Source organism: Aptenodytes patagonicus, chromosome 3 (assembly GCF_965638725.1).
Source record: "Aptenodytes patagonicus chromosome 3, bAptPat1.pri.cur, whole genome shotgun sequence".
Lineage (NCBI taxonomy): Eukaryota > Metazoa > Chordata > Aves > Sphenisciformes > Spheniscidae > Aptenodytes > Aptenodytes patagonicus.
The window spans coordinates 17,631,739-17,645,846 of record NC_134951.1 but is presented as its reverse complement, the minus strand read 5'-3'; the positions used below and the strand labels follow the sequence as shown (position 1 = coordinate 17,645,846).

The 14,108-nt window shown below is 47.8% G+C and overlaps 1 protein-coding gene across 4 annotated transcripts in view; it reads left to right on the top strand.

Annotated features, from left to right (window-relative positions):
* The window catches only part of HPCAL1 (hippocalcin like 1), an 83,914-nt gene that overhangs the window by 56,808 nt on the left and 12,998 nt on the right, over nt 1-14,108 (top strand). Inside the window, exon 1 of one of the 4 annotated variants that reach the window (XM_076332791.1) lies at nt 133-193. The exons of the other annotated variants lie outside the window; for them this stretch is intronic. The gene's annotated coding sequence lies outside the window, so the exon portion shown is untranslated. Of the gene's footprint in view, nt 1-132; nt 194-14,108 lie in introns of those variants that run through there. 4 annotated transcript variants of the gene reach the window in all.

Sequence of the window (14,108 nt, the reverse complement as noted above, 5' to 3'; positions counted from 1 at the left end):
TGAGGGTGAACGCATGGTTTGTGCATGTGTTTTCGCTTCGTATTTAAGTAAAAAAAAAAATCTAAAAATAAACTGCTGGCTCGCCTCCGCTTCCTGGTTCACACAGGGCTGTGGCGGAGCAGCCGGAGGGATGGGGCACCCGGCCCAGCCCAGGGAACCCCCCGGCTGAGCCCAGGGCGGCTGGAAGGGCAAGGTGAGGGGGCGAGCAGGGAGCGGCTGGCACCCCCTCGTGCAGCCGGACACAGAGTGGGGCTGATGGCGAACGGCCGGCTGTTCTCCGGGTGTGGGGGGTCACGCTGCTGTCGGTCGGTATGTAGGCACCCTGTGGGTGTCTATCCTGTGTGGGGTGGCTGCGTGAAGTCCCTCTGCAAATACACATCGTGGCGTGGTGGTGCGAGCATGTAGGTCCTCCGTCAGTTCCAAGCGTATGAGTTTTGACGGGGAGGGCGGTCGTTGGCTTTGAACCCTAAATCACAGAGAGTGGTTCGGAGGTCCAGAGTGGAAGAAGCAGCTCTGGGTGAAACGGGTGAGCAAGCAGAGCAACGGTGAAGCCATCAAAAAATGTATAATATAATGGCAGCCTCTTGTGCTGATGCAGCAGCGTGGCGTTACAGTGGTGTAACTGGCACTGAAACTCAGCTTGAGAGCCACCAGGACACTGTGCAATGGCAGCCGTGCCGGCTCGCGACAGGCTTTGCTCTCCGGGTAGGGAGGAGTGGCACGGCGCTGCGGCAGTTTGCTGAGCCTGTGCTAGGAGAGCGGCAGATGGGAAGCAAGAAAGGCAGTGCCCAGCTGAAACCATGGGGCGGTGTGTTCGTCAAGAGATGCCCTGGGAGCTTATTTTTTCATTAAGGATGCTATGACATTTCCTAACGTGTTGCCTTTTTTTTTTTTTTTTAAAGAAAACCTAATGATATTGTGCAGGGGATGCACAGGCAATTAGAATGTTTGTGATACTAAAGTGTTTACGAATAAACTGATAAAGGCAATAGGAAGTTGTGTAGTTTTTTTCTGCTCTTTACAGGCAGGATTGAAACTCCCCTAGCTTGTGGTCGGTAAGATATTGCAGAGCCTCTGGCCTGAGCTGTCAGCAGGGACCTTTAGTTTCTTCTCCATGTGAGCTAAATTCATTTTACTACATGAACCTCCATGAACCTTGTTTTTACCTCCATGAACCTGCCTCGCTAGTCTCAGATCCAGAAGCTGGTGATTTGGAAAGATTTCTCTGAAAGTCCTTCTAAGTTTCATCAGTGATTTCTCGTCATTAGTCCTACCAATATATATATTGTCTGTATATTTACATTGCATATTTGTACTTCACAGCTTGTTAGTTCTCAGAGGTTTAGCAACCTCCTGGAAAAATTTGCGCTGATGGTGGAACCAGTGGTTTCGGTCTTTCGTGATCTCGGTTTTCTGACCTGTGTTAACTCTTTTTCCCCCAGACCAGAGGAGATGGCGCTTGCAGGTTCAGCAGTGGGCTGGTGGAGCAGCACTGGGGAGGTACGGGCTTGCCGAGCGGTGGGTTGCCCAGCTGGGGTGGCCAATGAGAAGCATCCGGCATTTTAAAAGCATTAGTGGACAATGGATCTGTATGTAAAAGGTCTTTAAAAGTGCCTGGAGGGGTTGCAGATTGCCCATCTAGCTGGTGAAGCATCTGAATAGCAGAGCTGCATGGGGGAGCATCTTGCCTACTTGGGGCTTTTCTGAGCGCTGATAAAGTTGATGGATGCAATTTAGTTTCCGGATGACTGTAGGCAGTTTTGCACAAGTAATCATGAACGGAGTAATCATGGGTGGAAAGGGAAACGTGGCTAGTGTGGCAGAGCCGGGCTCTGATGAGTGTCACAAATAATCTGGGTTTCTTTCCACCTTTTTTCCCCTGAAGAAAGTCCAAGCCCTGGTGGCTCTGTCTCTGCTGCACGGCCCCGTGCTTTGCGGAGCTGCTGCAGCCGCCTGGGGGGATGCTCTGGGCTGCGGCTGCTGGGTACCAAAGCACCCAGCGGGGAGGAGATGCTTCTGCATTGACTCGAGTGGTGGCACGAGGGACGGGGTGTTTAACGAGGGCTGTCATCGTCTTGTCCTTGCTGGTGTTGCAGCCCAGGAATGGCTAGCTGCTTTTTATTATCGCTTGGTTTTCCTCTGTGGGGGAAGAACTGCTTATAGTGCAGGGATGTTCCTTGCTGTACCCGGCAGTTTCAACTCGCCTTGAATTTCGTGACTAATTGCTGCAGCAATTAAATTCGGTGTCTGAAGGCAGCACTGCAGTCACGCGAGGCGCTTGGGAGGGAACTACAGTAATTTTTCTATTTAGCTTCTCTGAAGACTTCTTTTCATCTGGCTAGTTTGGCCAGTTTTGTTGTTGGTTGGTTGGGTTTTTGATATTTTGAGGTGTGTATGTGGGTTTGTTTGTTATTAAAGAAAAGATGAAGTAATAGCTCCTTGCCTCTTTAATGTAATGTAATTAGACAGAGGAGCAAGCTATTGAATGGTTCTGGCTAAAGCTGTGGAAAAGGATAATTTTAACTGCTGTTATACGAAAAAATCTTCCTTCTGCTTTTATGATGACTGCCCATTTGTATTTTAGCATCTGTTCCTGTAAGAATGTGGAAGCAAATGAGCTGGCTCAGCAGAAACTGAAACCCAAACTAATCTCATGCTGGAGTAAATGCTCAATAGTCTCATTGTCCGTGGGCACTTCAGCAGCAAACCCAGAAAATAAAAAAAAAGGGCATTAAAAAACGGAATAGACGGCAGAGAAAGCATCAAAGCCCTTTTGTTGTTTTCCTCAGCACCCCGCGGGCTCCATGCATGTGCCCGGCAAGCACAAAGCTCGGCAGCAAGCTGCCGGGAGTTTTGCCCTGCTGCTCGGGGTGCCGGGCATGGGGTCCCGCAGCCAGCGGTGCCAGAGCCCAGCTTCACCATCACTGGCAGGGTGGCCGGTTCCTGCCAAAGCTCTTTATGAGCTTTCTGAGGCCGGTTGCCGTGCATCCTGCAGAGTCCTCCCGTCCTTTCACCCTGCGCTTCCCCACTTGCGCAACTGACGTAGGCGTGACCCTCCCTGCTCTCCTTGCTGCATCTTCGGCACTTGTGCATCACTTGGCTTCTTTGTTTTGATAAATAACTTTCCAGCCAAGTTACTCTTTAGGTGAGGCTGGGAATGTTTTGAAGCAGAGACACTAAGTTTACATTCTTGCCTATTTAATTTTGCAGATCTGTTTCATACCTAAACTCAGTGGGGTTATTTACCAAAAGTATATGGAGAATAATATTTGTCATTTAAAAAAAATACCAGTTGCTTGTAAACTCTCGATGCTTCCTCCGGTCAGAAACTGAAAGCGGAATGGATTTTTTTTTTAATTACTTTTTCAGACTGAGAGAAATGTAGAGATTAGTAGAGCATAAACATAAGGAAGTAAAGTAGCTCTCAAGTGTTTTAATGATCTGAGTAGCCAGTCTATTTAGTATGAGTTGTCATTGAGCCTTCAGTTTGGCACTTAGGGTTTTAGTTTGTTAAATTAAATAAAGCATGGAAATGGAGTTTCTAGAAATTGTGGTCCAGCTTAGCTGTGCATACATTCTTCAGTCCCACATGCAGAATTGCTCCGTCTGTGCTGGTGTTCCCCATCTGGGCTTCTCCTTGCGAGGTGTTGTCATGTATTTTAACTTATTAATGCCATAGACAGTGAGATTGAGTGTGCCCTCAGCAAGTTTGCAGATGACACCAAGCTGAGTGGTGCAGTTGATACGTTTGAGGGAAGGGATGTCATCTGCAGGGACCTCGACAGGCTTGAGAAGTGGGCCCATGTGAACCTCATGAAGTTCAACAAGGCCAAGTGCAAGGTTCTGCACCTGGGTCAGGGCAACCCCCAGGATCAATACAGACTGGGGGATGAAGGGATTGAGAAGGACTTGAGGATACTGGTGGATGAAAAGCTGGACATGAGCCAGCAATGTGCGCTCGCAGCCCAGAAGGCCAATCGTATCCTGGGCCGCATCCAAAGCAGCGTGGCCAGCAGGTCGAGGGAGGTGATTCTGCCCCTCTGCTCTGCTCTGGGGAGACCCCACCTGGAGTCCTGCGTCCAGCTCTGGAGTCCCCAGCACAAGACAGACATGGACCTGTTGGAGCGGGTCCAGAAGAGGGCCACAAAAATGATCAGGGGGATGGAACACCTCTCCTCTGAAGAAAGGCTGAGAGAGTTGGGTTTGTTCAGCCTCAAGAAGAGAAGGCTCTGGGGAGACCTTATTGCGGCCTGTCAAGATATAAAGGGGGCTTATAGAAAAGATGGAGAAAGACTTTTTAGCAGGGCCTGTTGTGACAGGACAAGGGGCAATGGTTTAAAACTGAAAGAGGGCAGCTTTAGATTGGAAGTAAGGAAGAAATTTTTTACACTGAGGGTGGTGAGGCACTGGAACAGGTTGCCCAGAGAAGTTGTGGATGTCCCATCCCTGGAAGTGTTCAAGGCCAGGTCGGACGGGGCTCTGAGCAACCTGATGTAGTTGAAGATGTCCCTGCCCACGGCAGGGGGGTTGGACTGGATAATCTTTAAGGTGCCTTCCAACCCAAACCATTCTGTGATTCTGTGATTATTTCTGTGAGATCTGGTGCCAAAATCTCCATTTGTTTACTGGCAAAGGCTGCAATGTTTCTTAGCTGATACTGTATACTTATACTGTACTTGAATGACTGTTGGCACTGCTGATGAAGGCAAGCAAAATTCCTATGTCTGAGTGGAAAAAATGTTCCTCAAGTTTAAGACGTGAGGCATCTAATATTTTCAGTCAGGGTAAATTTAATGATACTTTATGGGCTGGGAGGCAATGGTAGGAAAGTGGTCTGTAACCCTTTGAAGGAGAGGAAGCAGATTTTTTTTTTTTTTAGGCTTGCCAAGCGTTGCCATTTATCAGGCAGCTCCTCTTTATCCCCAGCCCCTGTCCTTGGACCTGCCCAGGACTGATTTGAAAAGACCCTCCACTTTGTCAATGCAGGGTGATGTTTGCTGCAGCAAGATGTGTTTCCCCAGCCGGCTGCTTGGCAAAGCAAGGAAGTCCCGTCAGCTGTCTTTTGTACTTGAATTATCCGCTTTTTGGCACAGCGACAGGCTCTTTTTAGCTCCATGCGTGGTGCCTGGCACGGCAGAGGCCAGGTCTCAGCTGCCACTTCTCTGCATCGCAGCAGGAGCCCTCCAGCATCCCGCTTTTGGGCTGGGGCGGCCACCGGCAGGTGCGATCCCTGTCGCAGAGCCGGAGCAGTGGAATTCCACTGGTTAACTTTTAACATGTACCGGCCTCAGATGTGCTCTTAGCAAAGAAGCGGTAGCTCCCACCACTTGTACAGACACGTGAAACCAGGGTACTCTTGTTAAACGTAACGCTGGCCGGAGTGTGTGTGCGCCGTGGTTTTCTCCAGGAAAGCTGCAGGCTTGGAAACACTGGCTGCAACGGCGGCGTCAAGAAATTGTATGTGTTTTAGTGGGGTTATTTGTGAGTAAAGAGAGGTGCTCTGTTGTTGTTGCTTCATGGTGCAGCCTGGAGAAATGTGCTGCCGCAGCTTCCCTCCCTGCCGGAAAGAGCAGTTTCAGTCAAGAAACAGTTGCTTTTTATAGGAAAAGTAGACCTGGGGGATTTATGCATGCACCAATTTTATTAACTGGTGTGCCAAGACATGTAGGGGTTTGAAGCTTTTTCACGACTCCTGTGTCAGAAGCAATGGGCCATTGGAGCAAGCACCCAGCTGAGCAGGCTTGTGCCTGGCCAAAGCTACCTTTATGCCCCAACGTACATCCAAACGCTGTTACGGCATAGACCAAAGTTTTGGCAAATGATCAAACTTGCGGTATTTTTGCATGATTTCTCTCCATCCATTTGCTTGCATGGTGACCCAATCCAGGATGCCTTTCTGGTTTGCAGAGGGTCCTGCCATGTTGCTCTGGTGTGAGCGTTGCTTGGAGCTAGGGGAGGAGTTGTGCCAGACCACCACGGTCCTGCCCGGGGGGTAGAGCTGCAAAGGGCATGCTTCTCTTGATGTCAAAAAAAAAAAAAAAAAGTGCTTTTCCTAGTGGCAAATCTCATTGACTGCAAGTACCGTGTGTCTGTAAGCGTGCATGAACACGTGTTTGCTGAAGAGTTTCCCCTGCCAATACAGCTGATCCTGAGGCCCCTCATGCTCCAAGGGGGCTGCAGCCTGCTCGTAGCATTCAGGGTTATTTTCAGTCACCTTTTTCACTGCTCTAGTAAAGGGGGATTTTATTTTTCATTTTCAGAGCAAACTGCCTAATGGCCTTTCTGTTTGTTACAGCTGTTCCTCTGATGTGCCAGATCTGAATCTCCCCCTTCAGGAGGAAAAAAAAACCTTATTATGGATAAAACACAGATATATGTGTGTGAGAAGCTGCACTTGCTGAGCATGTTTTCTAGTACACAGATCTTATTGAATAGGAAATAGAGAGCAATTGTGGTCTCCCCTAGTTAAGGCTGTGGTTAGATTTGGTTGGTTGGTTGGTTTTGTACAAGCCTGCTGTTTTGTTTATAAAACAAATACACCATTATTCCCTGCTCTCCCACTGGATGGGCGGTAGATGTGGTCCTCCCTGGTCACCCAACACTTATAGCTGGGGAAGAAACTGGAAAATCCTTGTGTGAGATGCACCGCTAGGTTTTACATGCAGAGATGTTCCAGAAATATCTTGGAACACTTATTTCTTAATGTTGTTTTTCCGCTGAGCTTCACATCTCTTCCGTTAGACCTTATCAGCAGATGGGTTTTGAAGCTCCACATTTGGAAGTGCCCAGGTCAGGTATCTGGTGCCACAGCACTGGCGTTTGTCATTAATGTGAAGGAAGATCAGGACAGGGTTTTGAGAGAGCTGGTTAACTCTGGGGGTGGAAGCCACAGAAAAGGTGTGAAATGCAGGGGGAGTCTGTCTCTGAAGGGGGGAGAAGCTGCTCATCTGGAAGTGTGGAGAAGAGCCTGGGCAGAGCTGAACACAGATTGACCCAAGGCGCTAAGGTGAAAAGACAAATCCCCTTCTTGGATGAGTTCCCAGTGCAGATAAGGAAACTCGGTGTCACTGTGCAGGCGTGGGCGAGACCTTGTCCAAGATGGTGCAGTGTGGTCCCAGTGGCCAGGAGTCGGGAGGCTGTCACTGCACTAAGTGCAGAGGAGGATTTCTACAACATGGGGAAAGGAAAATGTGTGTCTGAGAGGGGGCGAGAAGAACCTGGTCAGTTAAGCCAGGAAAGCCAAGGCTGATGTGGGAGTGATGGCTCTTTATATGTGTGTGTAGCAGAGGGGAAGTTCTAGAGAAGTTTATGTTGGGACCAGAGCAAATGCTGTAACCAGCACTGAATATGTGCAGGCTGGAAGTTAGAAGATGATTTTGAGCTGTTAGAGGAATCAGGCCCGTGACTGGGGTGGTGGAAGAAAAGCCTGGCTGGCTTTTGGGATGAAGCTCAAGAAGAAAGTCAATGAGTGATGCTACATCTGCAGTACCAGGGCCTGAACCTGGTGAGCTGGATGGTGCCTTCCACTGTTGAATCCCCACTGTTAGCTCAGCCGAGTGAGGGGGAATTGCCAGCACCATTAGTTCGGTCTCACCAGTCATGCCAGGAGGAGTAAAGCTTGCCTGGGCTTGTGCACAAGTGGCCGTTGTGTCTCAGCAAGAAGCAGGAAAAACGTGCAGTGCAGGGGGGCAGCCAGGGCTTTTTAGTGCCACTCGTACCCTGGTGTGACAGATGAGCTTGTTTGACATGAGCTCCCCTAACGCTTACCTAACCATCCAAACATGCATCCCTAACGCTTACCTAAACATCCAAACATGCATCCGTGTTACACTTTAAGGGCCTCAGTGTGACCGTATTTCCAAGAGGAGCAGCTCATCCTTAGGAATATTGAAAATAATGAGTATTGATTGCATTAAAGGGCGAGTATATTGAGATACATCCACCCTGGCATAGCTCTGTACGGAAGCCATTAGGACAAAGCTGAGTAACGGAAGCTTGTAAGACACTGAGACAGTTTGGAAGCAACAAGAAAAAGAGAAATAACCTATAATAGCTGAACTGAATTTGCAGGAACGGTGGCACTCAACATCTTTGCCTCAGTGCATGCCCGTGGTGGATATGCTGCCTCTCCAGGGCTGGTGCTCGGGCGGGCCTGCCCCTCTCACCCCTGGCTGTGAATTCGGTGCTGCCACGGGCTGTTTCTTACTGCACTTTGTATAATTTCAGCCCAACAAAGCTGCCTTCTCAGCTGAGTGCTCACCGTATTGCCATAATATGAATTAGTAGAGATAACCCAGGAGTTTTATAACAACAGTACATTTACTGAGCGCATTTTGTTGTCCAGTGAACCCAGAACCTGGCAGATAATTGCTATGAGAAATAGTTTTGACTCTTTCTCTCCCTTGTAAAACCGCGGAGGAGTTGATAACTTTATTTCTCCCAGTTTTGGACCAAGTGCAGTTTCGATGGCTATCTTGGCAGGTCAAAACCACAGACGTCTGTTCCAAACCAGTGGGTAATTGCTTTGTGCAAAGCCATTCATGAACTAATTTTTTCCTCCAGGAAGGTGAAGTTTGTTTATTCAATCCCATTTCAAAGCAATGCCATTTCTTTCCAAAGACTGTAGCAGAAATGTGTGCACAACTCGGTTGTTTCCGACCTGCCTATATCTTCATTTTTGTTTTAAGAATATAATTTGGAGCATATTTTTCTGCATTGCTTCTTAATCTGTCTAGCCTGATATTTTCCAAACCTGTGGTTTCCTTCCTACTCTCCCTTATTTTCCTTTATTAAATCTTCCAGCCCATTGAAAATATCCGAGATGTAGATTTAAGCAACTTTGGCACAGCACAAGTCGTCTTCTCTTGGGTTAATAGGCAACGGGTGCTCCAGCACACTAAGGATGGGTTGAAAAATGATAAACAGGCTTCTTCCTGCGGTCTGACGCTTGGGGTGGAGAACAGGGCAGGCGAGAGGTGTGACAACTGAATATATACATTAAAAATGGACAGGTAAGATAACTGATGCAAGACTGTACAGAGAAAAGATCTGGATGGTCTGTAAATATGTATTACTGTATTTAGGGTCTGATTCTGTTACATCCAAGCAAAGTAAATATTCCATCGGTATTCATTAGGAGTGGGGGGGAAGGTCCGGTGTGGCTGCAGAGGTCGGGAGGGAGGGAAGGAGCTGGGAGGCATGGATGGAGCAGGTTGAGTGTCTCCATCTGTCAGAATAAAGGGGCTGCTGCAGCCCTATGGAGCATACAAGAAAGGGCTAAAAGGTAAATGGGGCTGAGAAATAGTGTGATGTCGAGGTGGCATTGCAAAGTGTAAATGTAGCTTCTTGATTTTCCTTTTTCAGCAAAGGATGTTCTCGGGGGGCAAATCTGGCTTCGCACCTTTGGTGGAGGAGCTGAGTGCCCTGTCCCGGGCTCTCCCCGGGCTTTTTTATCTGGATGGTGCCGGTCATGCCAGGACTGCAGGCAGCCTTCCCATTCCCACCGACATGGTGGAAACAGCAGCAGGGCGGCCGTATCCCCTGGGAGACGCCCGGCAGCCTTCAGCCAGGTTCCAGCCAGATAGAACTTTCTTCCAGCAGCAACCTTTTTGGTCCTCAGCAGGGCTCAGGAGGAGGGTTATTTAAAGCCCTCATCCTTTCTGTGGAGTATAGGAAGTAGGAAGCGCTTCCTCCCCGTAGATCTCTATCCAAAGCTTTTGTCCACTTCCTTACAGTCCCACCCTGCTTGGAGTCACTCCAAAACCCAGCATGCCGGGGCGACGCACCGTCATTCAACAGGGTCATCCTCAGCTGCGGCTCCTCTCCTTCTCCAAAACAGAAGGTTTCAGCACCAAAATGCCAAAGAGCTGTGTCCTGGGCTGGGCTGTTGGATATATAAATGTCCATCTGTCTGCCCTGCCCCACCACCCCTCCTGCAATTGGAAATGTTGGTGCTGCAGAGAGGAAATATGGGGGTTGACCTTCCTTTGGGAGCCCGATTGATGCTTGCTGCTGTGTTTGAGTTGTGAAACTTAAGGGAGGTCTCAAGATCAAATCTGACAAGTCATGATCTCTGCGATAGAGGGTCAAGAAGCTAAAAAAAAAAAACGTTAACCACAAGGATGCGAGGGCCTGAAATGCTTTTAAGGTACTGCCTACTCTCTTCAGAGCATGGGGGGGAAATGTGGGACTATTTCTGTTGTGCTGGGTGTATCTCAGGGAAGTCCAGCAGCAGGATCGTACCTGTGTTTGCAGAGGGGAGAGAGAAGAGGCTGAACAGGAGGCTCAGCCAGCGCAGAGCATCAGCTGGAATATCTACCTGATGCCTCCATGGTCCGGACTGCCTTCAGCTGAGCAGATAAAGCTTCACCTTCCTCTGGCAGGAACCTCTTCCCCAATGCCAATGTGACTCCAAACATCTACATCAGTTTTGGAGCTGACTCCCCTGACCCTGAAGGTGGTATATTCACTGGCTTTCCCTTTTCAACATACATACTGCCAGCAAAAAGCTGTTAGCAGGCTTCAAAGCAAAGGGAAGCGGCCTCGCTCTTGTGTGCTGACAGATGATGTCTGCACACCCTGGGAGAAGGCATCACTTCAGAAACTTCCAATTAGTGCACCATCCTCCACCAGTGTAGCCCTCCTTTTAGCCACTGCCACGTCCTTTAAACACTTTTTTCCTGTTCCTCTCAAGAGGAAAAAATAAATGATGAATTATTGTGTTGACGGTATGCAAATGTTGCACTTACGGAAGGGCCTTGTTGACATGGTTTCTCGCACAGAATACCTTCTCCCCATGCAGAAAAGTTGCTGAAAATTTCCAGGAAAATAGATATGTCACCCTTGGGGAAGGGAGATTAAAAAAATGACAGCCTGGTGGCTAGCATGGATCTTGGTTTGTGAAAGATGCAGAAGTTGGTGAAAGTGTTTGGTTTAGTAGGATTTTCTGTAGCCCTGTTAGAAGTGCAGCTGACAAGTAGTTGATACCAGGTATAGCTTAGGGTCTTTTCAGAGACCAGAGTAATAAATGAAAAGATCAAAAAGTGGCTGAGGTCAGTATCCTGGTGTGGCCAGACCCAGAAGAGTTTATCTGTCCATGGCCTGACATGTTAAAACCGTGCCTTTTTTTTTTTTTTGCCTTTGCTAAAACAAAGTTCATGAAGATAGTGCCATTTGAAAGAGAGACCTTTAGGTGGTATCAGGAGTGGGTTTTCTCCCTCATCCCCTTCTCCCCCCATGAACATCCACCTTCGACGTCGCTGTTGAGAGAAGGCACTCATTTCCTGTTTTTCCAGTCGAGACCTTCACCGAGTCAGCACCGAGGTGGTGGGACAGGATGTGCCCCATGGGTGGTCTCAGGTGGAGGTCAGCTCTTCTCATCCCACGCCTGTTGGGGTGCTTCCTGCTTCAAACCCATCGCATCTCCTTCCTGTTACTGTACCAGTTACGGATGAAAATACACCCATTTGGCCACTAATGGCATCACTTAGATAGAAATATAAAATTCAGCATGATTTGATTTTCCATTTGCTGCCTTGCTCAGGCTGCTGGCAGAGACTCAGCTCCAGGCAGCCCTCACCCGCAGCGCTCAGAGAAGCACATTTGGTGTGGATATTGCTGGGGATGGAACCCCGTGGTGGAGGTTAATGAAAAAAGTGATGTCTTGACTGCGGATTGCATGGTTTGCTTCTGAGATGATTTGCATTCGAGTGTTGAATGCCGTGCAGAAATGCCAGAGGAGAGAAAGGATTTTCATAGGGCTGTTCTTGGTGGCCCTAAAAATGTTGTCGTGTGTCTGGATCAAGGGGTCTTCAGCTGTCTCCTCTGATATGGAGCACTCCCTTTTCCTCAGACAGTCATACTGCTCTTCTGCATAATTTATAGTGAATGCACTTAAAAGCAAATTATACTGTCAAGTGTTCAGGAGTAATGCAAGTTGCAACTACTTAGCGCATGGGCTGGGATTGGAGGTGTCCTGCCATCCTGCTTGCATCAGCCACTGCTTGCCATGGACTCAGGTGGTGGGAGAGTCCAGCAAGTACGGTCCCTCACAGCTCAGCGAAGGGGTGTTGTCCATCTTTGTACTGCTTTTGCGGGAACTAGTCACAACATAACCCGATGTCTCCTGTTTTCTGGAGAACTTCTCCCATTTTCAATGATGGAAACTTAAGTAAGAGGGAGTATTACTCAGTATCACTGAGCATCGTGCGTGGCCGGAGAGATAGTCTGTCATATCACCGCTGATCAAGCAAAGATGTCCTTCTCGTCTCTGCAATGGGTATGGAAAATGGTCAGGATCCACCTAACAGGGACAACAATGCCCCGCTCATCCCTGCAACCACCAGGTCTGAAGTTCACACGACCGAGATGCTGCCTTGGGCAAACCCCCATGTATGCCCTTGCACACGCTGCCTGTGGGGAGCCGCCCGCCCCGCCGTGCCTTGGCGTGGGCAGACCGTGCCATCCCAGGAGGACAGCAGGAGTTTGCCCCATATGGTTGTTCGCATCCCAGCACAGATTTTGCTATAATTCAATATGAGGTGTTTGGCATCGCGTTCTCAAGGCATGAAGGCTTGTGGTTGTCCTGATACTAACCTGAGCATGAACCTCGCATTGCATTCCTCATGTGATGCTCTTGTCCAGATGTGTGCTGGGTACGTGGCTTTCCTGCATGTGTGATAGTAGTCTCTGCACTTTTGTCTCCTTGATTTCAAAAATAAATTTAAAAAATCCTTGAGGCTGGTACAGTCACCTGCACCCAGACTTGAGTAATATCCTCAGCTAGCGTAGAGCTTGGGCTGATTCCTACCAGCAGAAGATTGGGTCTCCTGCTGCCTGAATTGCTGCATCCAGTGGAACCAGGTTCCTTCCTTACTGGTGGGATGCTGTTCTCGTGTAGTTATTTTACAGAGTTTTTATTTCACAGGGTTTTTACACCTCTGCAAGCAAAAAAAGTTAAACACTAGGGTTGCTTTTAGATTTTTAACTTCAGCGTCTTTTTCATTCAGCAAACAGGAAAATAAAGGTGTGAAACAATTAGATTACTATCATTAGTGGTTGCCACTGAAGGAGAAAGAGAACAGTGTTTTCAGAAGAATTTTGGTTTAGTGAAGTGTATTATACAAAGATGTTAACCAGTGGCTTTTGTGCTATTTTAAAGTGATGATCTGTGTAAAAATGCTCATTTAGAAAGCTAGATTAATAAAATAGATGGATGCATTTATATTAGATTTGAGATTTTTGGAAAAAAAAAAAGGGGTAGTAGTAGAAATAGTTGTGTATTTGGTGGATGAAAATGTTAGTGAAAAACAGTCTTTCGCTTTTGGTAGATTTTATTCCTCACAGTGTTTCAGTATTTTTAATTAAGCATCTAAATAAATGTCGGTTGAATTTTTGTTAAAGGTAGCTAGTTAGCATATCTCCAAAATCACATTTTTCAGCATCTTTTTCCTAAGCATACCTGTGCTAAATAATGCTTTTTTAAAAAAAAGAAAGTTTACTTCCGCTCTTTGAAAACAAACCCAGTTCTCCTCTCTTCCCTGTTTCAAATTAGCTACCCTGAAATCCCCTTGATTCCTCCAAGCCCTGTATCTCAGCACAGTACCTGCAGCTGGGGAAGGATGTCAGAGCTTGATCTCTTCCCCCCCCCCCCCTCCATTTAGGCATCATTAGCAGTGAGGATGGTCTTGCAGACCAGCCTCTGAGGACTGATTATCATCTGTCATGTCTCTTTAGCAAGCATCGTTGTCCCCAAACTCTCCATCTTCTGCACGTGAATGGCTCTGATGCTACGGGGTTTGCTCAGGTGCAGTTGGCTGGCTTTTGATGCTGCCATATTTTGGCTAACTCTTCTGGAATTTAATCCAGCTTCCTTTCTCCTAGGGCTGTCATTATTCTGTAGAGAGGACAGCTATGTAAAAAGTGGGAAGACAACCCGTATTTGTCCCTCAAATCAGTACATAGGCATCCCTTAATGCAAGCAAACAAGAGTCCTAAGAAGTCAGTGCGCCACTGAAAATCCTTTAATGTTTTAGGGACTTTATGAAGGTGGCTTTGCACACCAGAAGAGGAAAAGAGGCTGATACATTGCGTCTCCACTAGTGTAGCAG